The following is a 12423-nucleotide window of genomic DNA, read 5'->3' on the forward strand; positions in this document are numbered from 1 at the left end:
ATGGATTGTAGCTCTGCTGAGAAGGAGGGAAGCGGATTGTAGCTCAATTTTGTGTAGGTGTTTTTATCACGTAACTGCCGTAGTGCCTCTTTCTCATAGAGGGCACACGGCCAAACCACCACGTTCCCACCCTTGTCAGCACATTTGAATACCACATCAGGGTATGACTGGAGTTTATTAAGGGCTGCTCTCTGTGGACCTGTAAGATTATCCTGTCCCCGTGCCTTGGAGATTTTCCTAAAGTCCTCCGAGACCAGTCTGGTAAATATCTCAACAGCTGGGCTGATTAGAAGGAGGGGAAAACGTGTGGATTTTGGATAAATTTGTGGGGGGAACCTACCTCTGGCTTCAGTCGCCTGTTCACTGAGGAGGTCCTCCAATGATTGTAGTGCCTCCCTCTCAGCAGAGCTCATTGCCGATGGCATGGTACGGTCCTTATAATGCAATTTCTTCAAAATTAATTTGCGTGAAAAAAGATTTAGGTCCTTGAGGGCTGTGAAAAGATGAAATCCATTAGAAGGGGAGAAGGTCAGGCCCAAACGAAGTACCTGCAATTCTGCTTCCGAGAAAGTGTGTGAGGAGAGATTAATTACCTGGAGGCTATTCAGGTTGTCATTCGTCGGTTGTTCCTTAGTCGGGGCTGAGCGTTTGGCATTTTGTCTTGTATTAACTCGGTAGTGGTTACTATTTTTATTCCTAGGCCCTGAATTATCAGACTTAGGGAGCAAAGTAGAGTGGTCGCTGGAAATATCTGAGCGTAAGGATGAAGATCTAGATCTAGATGATAAATCACTCCGAGAACGCTGGCGTGATTGCCTCAGAGGATTCCTCCATCTATATACCCTATTAGCCTTCAGGTCATTAATGTCCCTCTGAAACTTGTTAGTCTTGACCTTTTGCAGTTCGTCTGCCAGAGTCTGGATCTCTGCATCGATCTCCTCATTGAATTGCTTGAAAGCGGGTACTGTCAAGTCATGTTTTACATTAGTTAAGAGAGCCTCTATCTCATTCTCCATTTCAATAATGGATGCCTGATTGCGGTCTCTCAAAAGGGTAAGAAGCCCCTTTGAGCAAGCATTGGTGCATTCTTCCCATTTATCTTTAAATACTTCGTCATTAATGGGGAATGAGGGGAACACCTGGATACGGAGTCCCCTGGGTATCAGACCCCGCTGTATGCATCTCTCCAAAAAAGCGTGGTTCCACCACGTGCGTGTCCTCCTCCTAATGAGGTCTTTAAGTTGTACCCTTAAAATCTGCGTATTTGGAGCAATGTCATTGGTGTTGGTAACCAAATCCTCCTTGCACACATCATTTAGAGTTGAGAGCCATGTGACGTCACGGGCCCTATAGTCCATGAAAATAATGTGACGAGCTGTGAAAGACACAAAAATAATTAGTACTCGCTTTATCTCTACATATAATACAAAGTGGAACGAGATGCGCACTATCCTTAAGAGACACTGGCCCATCTTATTGACAGAACCTGCCCTGGTGGACACCCTTGGAGATTCTCCGTCCATGACGTCGAGGAGGGCAAAAAATCTTAACGACATGATAGTCAAGAGTCATTACGTCCCTCCTAATAAAACTTTTCTTTCAACATTTCAACCCACTCTAGGGTGTTTTCCATGTGGTCACTGCTTGGCATGCAGCAATGTCCTACGCACCCGGACTTTTGACTCTGCGTCAGGGGATAAACAATTTGTCATCCGACACCGTATCTCCTGCAGTTCCACCAATGTGGTTTATTACGCTACGTGTGGATGTCCACTCATTTATGTTGGTCTTACATCCAGGGAACTCAGGGTCAGAGTCCAGGAACACGTTAGGGACATTGCTGCGGCCAAGTCCGTGACGGACCCCTCTGAATTAAAAACTCTTCCCCGTCATTTTCGCCTCTTTCATGATTGTAATCCATCATCATTACTTATTCGGGGCATTGACATTGTCCATCTTGGGGCAAGAGGGGGTAATGTGAAACGTATATTGGCCCAGACAGAAACTAAGTGGATAGTTACACTGGATACTCTGTCCCCTAATGGTCTGAACGAGACCATTAGTTATGCTCCATTTTTATGAACTTCCCTGCGTGTACCTCCTCCTGGTGACATTTTCTCTTTGGTCTGCTCTGCGTATTTGTTGTATTTCTTTGTAGCAGTTTTTAATTATTAATTTTTTCTTTATTATTTTCCATTTTTTATTCTATTTTCATTTTTTTCTTTGGTGTGGTTTTTATGTTTCTTAATTTTTGTTTTTCCATATTTCTGTTCACTAATTTTTATATAGGTCCTTTCTACCCTCTCAAGATATATAGCCACGCACCAACCTCGTCTTCGCAATCACTAGCTTCGATTCTCTGCATGCATCATAACTATGGATGGAGATTGTTATATGTATCCATCTAACTCAACGATTTCCCTGTATTCCATGTATTATGAATCATTGGTGCTTCAGTATGTGATTATTATTCAGTGCTAATTTATTGATTTATATGGAGAGGTGTCCCATTCATTGTGATATGCTTCTTTCAACAGAGCGACCCCCATGCTCTGTTCTTTTTAGTGTATCCTCTGCTTTGTTGCCGCCCACATTCTGTGCACGTGCGCGTGGTTCGACCTTGCCCCGTGCAGCTGCGCCCGGCGTCTTCCCTTCTGCGACTATCCAGCCCTTTGCTGCGTACTCCCAGAAGTGACAGCCGTGTTGCAGCTGCGGGACCTGCTTGTTCCACTGCGCATGCGCCGCAGTATGGATGTGATTGGCCACCCGACGGTCACGTGGTGCACCACCTGACCTCCCACATGATGTATTTTAAGGTCCTGTCTCCACATCATTACACCTTCCCTTGAGAAAGCCGATCAATATACACGCGAAACGCGCGTCGGGAAGCGGGCTTTCCCTTCTATTTTTTGGATTACTGACCTAGGGTAAGCATTGTCTAGCTGCTATCCTCCCCTACTGTGGGGTTTTTTCCTACATGCCCCAATGAGGGGTTTCACTACTTTTCCCATTTTGCTATTTGGACTTCCTTTGGCTGACATATTACTTAACCTGGATACTGCCTTAATTTATAGTCCATTTGTAGGGCTCTACTTTGTGGAGCCCCATTGCCACAGTTAGGGGTTCGGGGATTTATGCACTTTATGGATGCAAGTTATATCTATTTGACTCATTTATGTATCATTCCGTTATTCCTAATCCCCCCTCCCCCCCCCCTAGTACTGTCAGTATTCGCTGCTACTGCTCCTAGCCCCCTTGCACATGTCTTTTTATTATATGTTCTTGTGTTGTCTTAAATTTTGTGTCAATAAGATTTATACCTTTTTATCTTTGCTATAAAAGCTCCGCTCTTTTCTCTTGGTGGTATACATGCTTTTGGAGTTTAGTATTTGTTACTGCACACTACCTGTGGTTCATATAGTGTGCTACTAGGCAATATGCCTTTGGGATTTTTTGTGGTACTAATGATATAAGTTGCAGAAAACATTGTATAACTAATTAGACAAAAATACAAATGTTATTATGCATGAGCAACGCAGTTACCAGGGATTTGTTTGTACATTGACTATGGGGCACCATTTTACAAAACATATGACTTGTATCCAGATATTTAACTAATCTTTCCTCTGCTGGCTCAACCGCTAATTTTTAGATATCACTGAATTAGGTGGTATAGATTACTTGCTATGATCTCCCACATACAGGACACTGAAAAATGAAGGATTCCTACACCCCTGCCTGTACGTAACAGATAATCAGAAGCAGCAGCAAGAAAAACATTATACAGCAGTGCAGAGCAGTGTAGCAATGAGTTTGTCACTAGGGTGACTTACTGGAAAGCAGCAGAAGCAGCATGGCTCTGTTTATGTTTGCTAATCACTCTGCTCATCCTGTATTGATAATACTAAAAAGGCAGCAGGGATATGAGCTAGCAGTTAGACTTCATTTGACCAAGATTGATTTTGGCAAATTTTGAGAATCTTTGATCATTGATTGAACTGACATCGATGTAACATAGATGGTAAATTATGTAATTAATTCTGATGCCTAAAGCCAACATGACTATTCATATGCCGTATTCTTATGTATGACTTGCTCACATGTTCCTTTTCTTCTACAGCACAGTGAAGATCACTTGATGTTACATTTGCTTTCTTAGAGAACACAGAAGCAAAACAGGAATTTAAAAGTTCAGTCTTCTCAACATCATTATTGACCACTTTACCCTTTTCATCCTTTAAAAATACTATAGCATCTTTGGCTTTTCTTTAACTTTTGACTTACTTCCAAAATCCTTTCTTATTGCTTTTGGTCTCTCTTGCAAGCCTCACTTCATTACTGGCTTAACTCTTCTAACGCTAGCCCACCTTTCCCTGCAGACAGCATTATATTCTTCTTTAGATATGAACCCTTCTTTTCATTTGATATTCATTTCTTTGTTCCTTTTTAGCAAGCTTTTAAGTAGAGTATTCAGACATCCTGGTCTCCATAAATGCTTTCCATTCTTCCTTCTTTTTGGGATTGTTACTGATTGTGCAGTGAGAATTTAATTTAGCAAAATCCCCCATCCTTCCTGGACATTTCTTTCCTTTAGAACATCCTAATTTTCCTTCCTTTTTACTGAGTCCATTAAAAACTGCCTTTCTACAGTCCAATCTTAAAATCTCAGTTTTCGCAGGTTTTCCACCTTTTGTAGTTCAAAAGTATAGGATAAAATTACTGCTGCCTCCTAAATTCTCAACCCCCTATAATTCCTCAACTGTTTCCTAATTTTTGGTAAAAATTAGATCCAAATAAATAATGGCAGCGGTGGGATTGGAACCCACGCCTCCAGAGAGACTGGAGCCTTAATCCAGCGCCTTAGACCACTCGGCCACGCTACCTCATACGGATGTTAAAACTTATTTAAATCAGAAATTTGCTAATGATATAAGTTGCGGAAAACATTGTATAACTAATTAGACAAAAATACAAATGTTATTATGCATGAGCAACGCAATTATCATGGATTTGTTTGTACATTGACTCTGGGGCACCATTTTGCAAAACATATGACTTGTATCCAGATGTTTAACTAATCTTTCCTCTGTTGGGTCAAACGCTAATTTTTAGATATCACTGAATTAGGTGGTATAGATTACTTGCTATGATCTCCCACATACAGGACACTCAAACATGAAGGATTCCTACACCGCTGCCTGGACGTAACAGATAATCAGAAGCAGCAGCAAGGAAGACATTATACAGCAGTGCAGAGCAGTGTAGCTATGAGTTCATCACTAGGGTGACTTAATGGAAAGCAGCAGAAGCAGCATGGCTCTGTTTATGTTTGCTAATCACTCTGCTCATCCTGTATTGATAATCCTAAAAAGGCAGCAGGGATATGAGCTAGCAGTTAGACTTCATTTGACCAAGATTGATTTTTGGCAAATTTTGAGAATCGTTGATCACTGATTGAACTGACATCGATGTAACATAGATGGTAAATTATGTAATTAATTCTGATGCCTAAAGCCAACATGACTATTCATATGCCGTATTCTTATGTATGACTTGCTCACATGTTCCTTTTCTTCTACAGCACAGTGAAGATCATTTGATGTTACATTTGCTTTCTTAGAGAACACAGAAGCAAAATAGGAATTTAAAAGTTCAGTTTTCTCAACATCATTATTGACCACTTTATCCTTTTCATCCTTTAAAAATCCTATAGCATCTTTGGCTTTTCTTTAACTTTTAACTTACTTCCAAAAACCTTTCTTATTGCCTTTGGTCTCTCTTGCAAGCCTCACTTCATTACTGGCTTTAGCTCTTCTAATGCTATCCCAGCTTTCCCTGCAGACAGCATTATATTCTTCTGATATGAACCCTTCTTTTCATTTGATATTCATTTCTTTGTTCCTTTTTAGCAAGCTTTTAAGTTCAGTATTCAGCCATCCTGGTCTCCATAAATGCTTTCCATTCTTCCTTCTTTTCGGGATTGTTACTGATTGTGCAGTGAGAATTTAATTTAGCAAAATCTCCCATCCTTCCTGGACATTTCTTTCCTTTATAACATTCTACCTTTCCTTCCTTTTTACTGAGTCCATTAAAAACTGCGTTTCTACAGTCCAATCTTAAAATCTTAGTTTTCACAGGTTTTCCACCTTTTGTAGTTCAAAAGTATAGGATAGAATTAACGCTGCCTCGTAAATTCTCAATCCCCTTTACTTCCTCAACTGTTTTCAAATTTTTGGTAAAAATTAGATCCAAATAAATAATGGCTGCGATAGGATTTGAACCCACACCTCCAGAGAGACTGGAGCCTTAATCCAGCGCCTTAGACCGCTCGGCCACGCTACCTCATACGGATGCTCTTACTTATTTAAATCAGAAATTTGCTAATGATATAAGTGGCAGAAAACATTGTATATCTAATTAGACAAAAATACAAATGTTATTATGCATGAGCAACGTAGTTATCAGGGATTTGTTTTTACATTGACTCTGGGGCACCATTTTGCAAAACATATGACTTGTATCCAGATATTTAACTAATCTTTCCTCTGTTGGCTCATCCGCTAATTTTTAGATATCACTGAATTAGGTGGTTTAGATTACTTGCTATGATCTCCCACATACAGGACACTCAAACATGAAGGATTCCTACACCCCTGCCTGTACGTAACAGATAATCAGAAGCAGCAGCAAGTAAGACATTATACAGCAGTGCAGAGCAGTGTAGCTATGAGTTCATCACTAGGGTGACTTACTGGAAAGCAGCAGAAGCAGCATGGCTCTGTTTATTTTTGCTAATCACTGTGCTCATCCTGTATTGATAATCCTAAAAAGGCAGCAGGGATATGAGCTAGCAGTTAGACCTCATTTGACCAAGATTGATTTTGGCAAATTTTGAGAATGGTTGATCATTGATTGAACTGACATGCATGTAACATAGATGGTAAATTATGTAATTAATTCTGATGCCTAAAGCTAACATGAACACTCATATGCAGTATTCATACGTATGACTTTTTCACATGTTCCTTTTCTTCTACAGCACAGTGAAGATCACTTGATGTTACATTTACTTTCTTAGAGAACACAGAAGCAAAATAGGAATTTAAAAGTTCATTCTTCTCAACATCATTATTGACCACTTTACCCTTTTCATCTTTTAAAAATCCTATAGCATCTTTGGCTTTTCTTTAACTTTTGACTTACTTCCAAAATCCTTTCTTATTGCGTTTGGTCTCTCTTGCAAGCCTCACTTCATTACTGGTCTTCTAACGCTAGCCCACCTTTCCCTGCAGACAGCATTATTGTAACATACCTGGCGGCGTCCTTGCATAGTGGTCCATCTCCCACTGTGCAAGAACGCGCACTTGAACTCCAGTCCAGGGTGTCTCTCTGGCTTCCCTCCATGCTGTCTGTTTGCTTCAGTGTCTGCTGCTTAAGGGCGGCGCCCGATCACTTCCTGCTTTTTGTACCAGCTGCAGGCACACCCCTTGTGCGTCCTCAGCCTATTGCTGTCTGTCACCTGTTATTTAAACAGCTGCCCCAATTAACCCATGCCTGAGCATCTTGCCCTGTCAGTTGGCTTTTGTCTCTGACATGCCAGGTCCTGTCTATGTTACCTGTATTGCAGTATCTGTTCCCATGTCTGTACTGTGTCCTATCTGTGTATCTTAACCTGCAGTCTGTACTCGTTCCTTGCCTGTTTGTTCCGCCTTCCTGGAGGCTGTATTTCCAGGCTAGTCTGAACACGCTCCTTGCCTGTTCGTCTCGCCTCTCTGGGGGCCGTATTCCCAGACCCGCTCCTGTATCCCGCTGCAATGTCGGTCTCCTCCGTACACTCAATACCAGTCTGAACTCTCTCCTATCTTTCACCTGTTTTTTCTCTATGTCCGTTCCTTTCCTTTTTCTGCAGAGTCTGAACTCGTACCTAACTCCTGCTCGTTGTCACTGTACTTCCGTTTGTGAGTTTGTGGTCCACTCGCCACTTCTCTGCAAGTACCCTGTGGGTATGTGGTTCTGCCTTTCCCTTCTAGTCTGTTCCGTGTGAACAGAGTCCTGTTCCCTCTGCGTCTGCGGTTTTCGCTTTCCTCAGCTCTGTCCGCCGCGTCTGCGGTTTTTGCTTTGCTCAGCTCTGTCCGCCGCGTCTGCGGTTTTCGCTTTGCTCAGCTCTGTCCGCCGCATCTGCGGTTTTCGCTTTGCTCAGCTCTGTCCGCCGCGTCTGCGGTTTTCGCTTTGCTCAGCTCTGTCCGCCGCGTCTGCGGTTTTCGCTTTGCTCAGCTCTGTCCGCCGCGTCTGCGGTTTTCGCTTTGCTCAGCTCTGTCCGCCGCGTCTGCGGTTTTTGCTTTTCTCAGCTCTGTCCGCCGCGTCTGCGGTTTTCGCTTTGCTCAGCTCTGTCCGACGCGTCTGCGGTTTTCGCTTTGCTCAGCTCTGTCCGCCGCGTCTGCGGTTTTCGCTTTGCTCAGCTCTGTCCGCCGCCTCTGCGGTTTTCGCTTTGCTCAGCTCTGTCCGCCGCGTCTGCGGTTTTCGCTTTGCTCATCTCTCCGCCGCGTCTGCGGTTTTCGCTTTGCTCATCTCTGTCCGCCGCGTCTGCGGTTTTCGCTTTGCTCAGCTCTGTCCGCCGCGTCTGCGGTTTTCACTTTGCTCAGCTCTTTCCGCCGCGTCTGCGGTTTTCGCTTTGCTCAGCTCTGTCCGCCGCGTCTGCGGTTTTCGCTTTGCTCAGCTCTGTCCGCCGCGTCTGCGGTTTTGGCTTTGCTCAGCTCTGTCCGCCGCATCTGCGGTTTTCGCTTTGCTCAGCTCTGTCCGCCGCGTCTGCAGTTTTCGCTTTGCTCAGCTCTGTCCGCCGCGTCTGCGGTTTTCGCTTTGCTCAGCTCTGTCTACCGCGTCTGCGGTTTCGAATTTTTCTCCCAGTCTGTACTGGACCCTACCCAGCCTGTGCTCTAGTCTGCCTGTTCCTGTATTCCCCGGTGTGGGTCAACAGCCGTGTCCGGAGTCTGACCTGGAGTAGACCCTGGTTCCTCTTCTCGGTTCCTCCCTGGTGCACTGGCGTCGTATGCCGTCGTGCGACCTTGGTCGGATCGGGCAGATACTTAGTTACGCCCCTCCAGGCACTCTCCGGTTCATGGCACAGTGGAATCACTACATAAACACGCCCACGCCAGTCAGTCCGGGCGTGTGCATTACAGCATGCTCAGGCCATGGTTCCCGTTGAGCCCCACGGCCTTCGCTCTCTGAGATGTTTTCCAGCGAATACGTGCATTAAAAATAAATAAATACATTTTTTTTTTTTTTCCTTAGCTGAGTTCCAGGCGAATTACGCACCCATCCAGATGGATCTATCAGCTCTCGTTCCTGCGGATCCGCCACGTTACTATGGGGATCCAAGACAGAGTCGTGCATTTGTGGAGCAATGCATGCTACACTTCAAGTTCTACCCTCTATGTTTTCCCACAGATCGGGTTAAGGTGGGTTTCATGATGTCTTACCTAGCGGGTGATGCCTTGAATTGGATCATTCCCCTATGGGACGCACAGGATCCTATCGTCCTAGACATAATGGCCTTCCTGGTGGCCTTTCTAATGGTCTTCGATGATCCTAACCCGGAGGCTCCTGCTGAAGCTTCACTTCCCAGTATCCCCGAGCAGCCCCGATGGGTAATGTGTGTGGGTAGCGCAATAGTCCTTCAGCCCAATGAGACTACTGCCCACCCAGAATCCTCACAGGGTGACTTCACTCTCCGGAATACTTCTCCCAACCTCAAGAGGCAGTCCAGACGTGCTAGACGTAGAGGCAAGCCGTCACGCCAGGGTCTGTCCTCCCTGAGACCTCCTGACCCCAACTTTGAAGTCCGTAATGAAGCTTCATCTCCCTGGATCCTGAAGAAGCCCCAACGGGTAATGTGCGTGGGTAGTGCACCAGTTCTCCTGCCCAAAGAGACTGCTACCCACCCAGAATTTACACCGGAGGACCCCCTGTTGCCTCCTGAATCCCCCGGGATACCACTTGAGGACAATTGGAGAGAGACTTCCCTATACCCTGCACCTGATAACTCGCCCGCTTCGTCCAGTGAGTTTGACCTAGTGTTCTCCGAAGCAGAGGTTACCCCTGAGTCTCTACACCCATCCGATCAGGCGGAGGATCTCCAGTTGTCTCCTGAACCCTTCTGGGTGCTACCTGGTAGCGAATGGACAGAGACTTTCCTATACTCGGTACCTGATATCTCGGCTGCTTCATCCAGTGAGTCCAACCTAGTGTACTCTGAAGCAGAGGTTACCCATGAGTCTCTTCACCCCTCCGACCTGGCGGAGGACCTCCAGTTGTCTCCTGAGCCCTTCGGGGTGCTACCTGGTAGCGAAAGGACAGAGACTCTCCTATACTCTGTACCTGATACATTGCTCGCTTCGTCCAGTGAGTCCCACCTAGTGTACTCCGAAGCAGAGGTTACTCCCGAGTCTCTACATCCCTCCGACCAGGCGGAGAACCTCCAGTTGTCTCTAGAACCCTTCGGGGTGCCACCTGGTGGTGAATGGACAGAGACTTTCCTATATCCTGGATCTGATACCTCGCTTGCTTCGTCCAGTGAGTCTGACCTAGTGTACTCTGAAGCAGAGGTTACCCATGAGTCTCTACACCCCTCTGACCAGGCAGAGGACCTCCAGTTGTTTCCTGACTCCTCCGGGGTACCACCAGATAACAAAGAGACAGTGACTTTTTCTCACCCTGTACCTGATAACCCGTCTATTTCTTCCTGTGAATTTCACAAGATGTACCTCGAAGCAGAGGTTATCCCCGAGTCTCTACACCCCTCCGACCAGGCGGAGGACCTCCAGTTGTCTCCTGAACCCTTCGGGGTGCTACCTGATAATGAATGGACAGGTACTCTTCTATATTCGGTACCTGATACCTCGCCCGCTTCATCCAGCGAGTCCGACCTAGTGTACTCCGAAGCAGAGGTTACCCCCGAGTCTCTGCACTATTCCGACCCGGCGGAGGACCCCCAGTTGTTTTCTGAATCCTCCTGGGTACCACCAGATAACAAGGTAACAGGGACTTTTCTACACCTTGTACCTGATACCTCGCCCATTTCATCCTGTGAGTTTGACAAGATGTACCCCGAAGCAGAGGTTACCCCCGAGTCTCTGCACTCCTTCAACCCGGCGGAGGACTTCCAGTTGTCTCCTGAACCCTCTGGGGTGCTACCTGATAATAAGTAGAGAGAGACTTCCCTGTGTGCTGTTCCTGGTACTCCACCTGTTTCGTCTGTTGCTGAGGATGGCTGGATAGGAGGTAGCATCCTAGCAAACCAGAGGAGACCAGTTTCTCCAGTGGACAGTGGAAGTGATCTCCATGAAGTAAAGGATTGGCCCTCGAATTCCCTGCGGAACATTCTGGCAGGCCTGAAGAAGAGGGGGCGTAAGGGGGGGGTACTGTAACATACCTGGCAGCGTCCTTGCATAGTGGTCCATCTCCCACTGTGCAAGAACGCGCACTTGATCTCCAGTCCAGGGTGTCTCTCTGGCTTCCCTCCATGCTGTCTGTTTGCTTCAGTGTCTGCTGCTTAAGGGCGGCGCCCGATCACTTCCTGCTTTTTGTACCTGCTGCAGGCACACCCCTTGTGCGTCCTCAGCCTATTGCTGTCTGTCACCTGTTATTTAAACAGCTGCCCCAATTAACCCATGCCTGAGCATCTTGCCCTGTCAGTTGGCTTTTGTCTCTGACATGCCAGGTCCTGTCTATGTTACCTGTCTTGCAGTATCTGTTCCCATGTCTGTACTGTGTCCTATCTGTGTATCTTAACCTGCAGTCTGTACTCGTTCCTTGCCTGTTTGTTCCGCCTTCCTGGAGGCTGTATTTCCAGGCTAGTCTGAACACGCTCCTTGCCTGTTCGTCTCGCCTCTCTGGGGGCCGTATTCCCAGACCCGCTCCTGTATCCCGCTGCAGTGTCGGTCTCCTCCGTACACTCAGTACCAGTCTGAACTCTCTCCTATCTTTTACCTGTTTTTTCTCTATGTCCGTTCCTTTCCTTTTTCTGCAGAGTTTGAACTCGTACCTAACTCCTGCTCGTTGTCACTGTACTTCCGTTTGTGAGTTTGTGGTCCACTCGCTAATTCTCTGCAAGTACCCTGTGGGTATCTGGTTCTGCCTTTCCCTTCTAGTCTGTTCCATGTGAACAGAGTCCTGTTCCCTCTGCGTCTGCGGTTTTCGCTTTGCTCAGCTCTGTCCGCCGCGTCTGCGGTTTTCGCTTTGCTCAGCTCTGTCCGCCGCGTCTGCGGTTTTCGCTTTGCTCAGCTCTGTCCGCCGCGTCTGCGGTTTTCGCTTTGCTCAGCTCTGTCCGCCGCGTCTGCGGTTTTCGCTTTGCTCAGCTCTGTCCGCCGCGTCTGCGGTTTTCGCTTTTCTCAGCTCTGTCCGCCGCGTCTGCGGTTTTCGCTT

At 46.1% G+C, this 12423-nt stretch overlaps 2 non-coding genes across 2 annotated transcripts; both read right to left on the reverse strand.

Moving 5' to 3' along the window:
- Window positions 1–4801: 4801 nt before the first annotated feature.
- TRNAL-AAG (transfer RNA leucine (anticodon AAG)) lies at window positions 4802–4883 on the reverse strand. Its single transcript has one exon. It is a non-coding gene; the product is annotated as a tRNA-Leu (tRNA).
- Window positions 4884–6260: 1377 nt separating this feature from the next.
- TRNAL-AAG (transfer RNA leucine (anticodon AAG)) lies at window positions 6261–6342 on the reverse strand. The gene has a single exon. It is a non-coding gene; the product is annotated as a tRNA-Leu (tRNA).
- Window positions 6343–12423: the final 6081 nt, after the last annotated feature.

This window comes from Phyllobates terribilis, unplaced genomic scaffold (assembly GCF_046119375.1).
Source record: "Phyllobates terribilis strain yellow unplaced genomic scaffold, ASM4611937v1 Scaffold_11__3_contigs__length_659146591, whole genome shotgun sequence".
In the NCBI taxonomy this organism is placed as follows: domain Eukaryota; kingdom Metazoa; phylum Chordata; class Amphibia; order Anura; family Dendrobatidae; genus Phyllobates; species Phyllobates terribilis.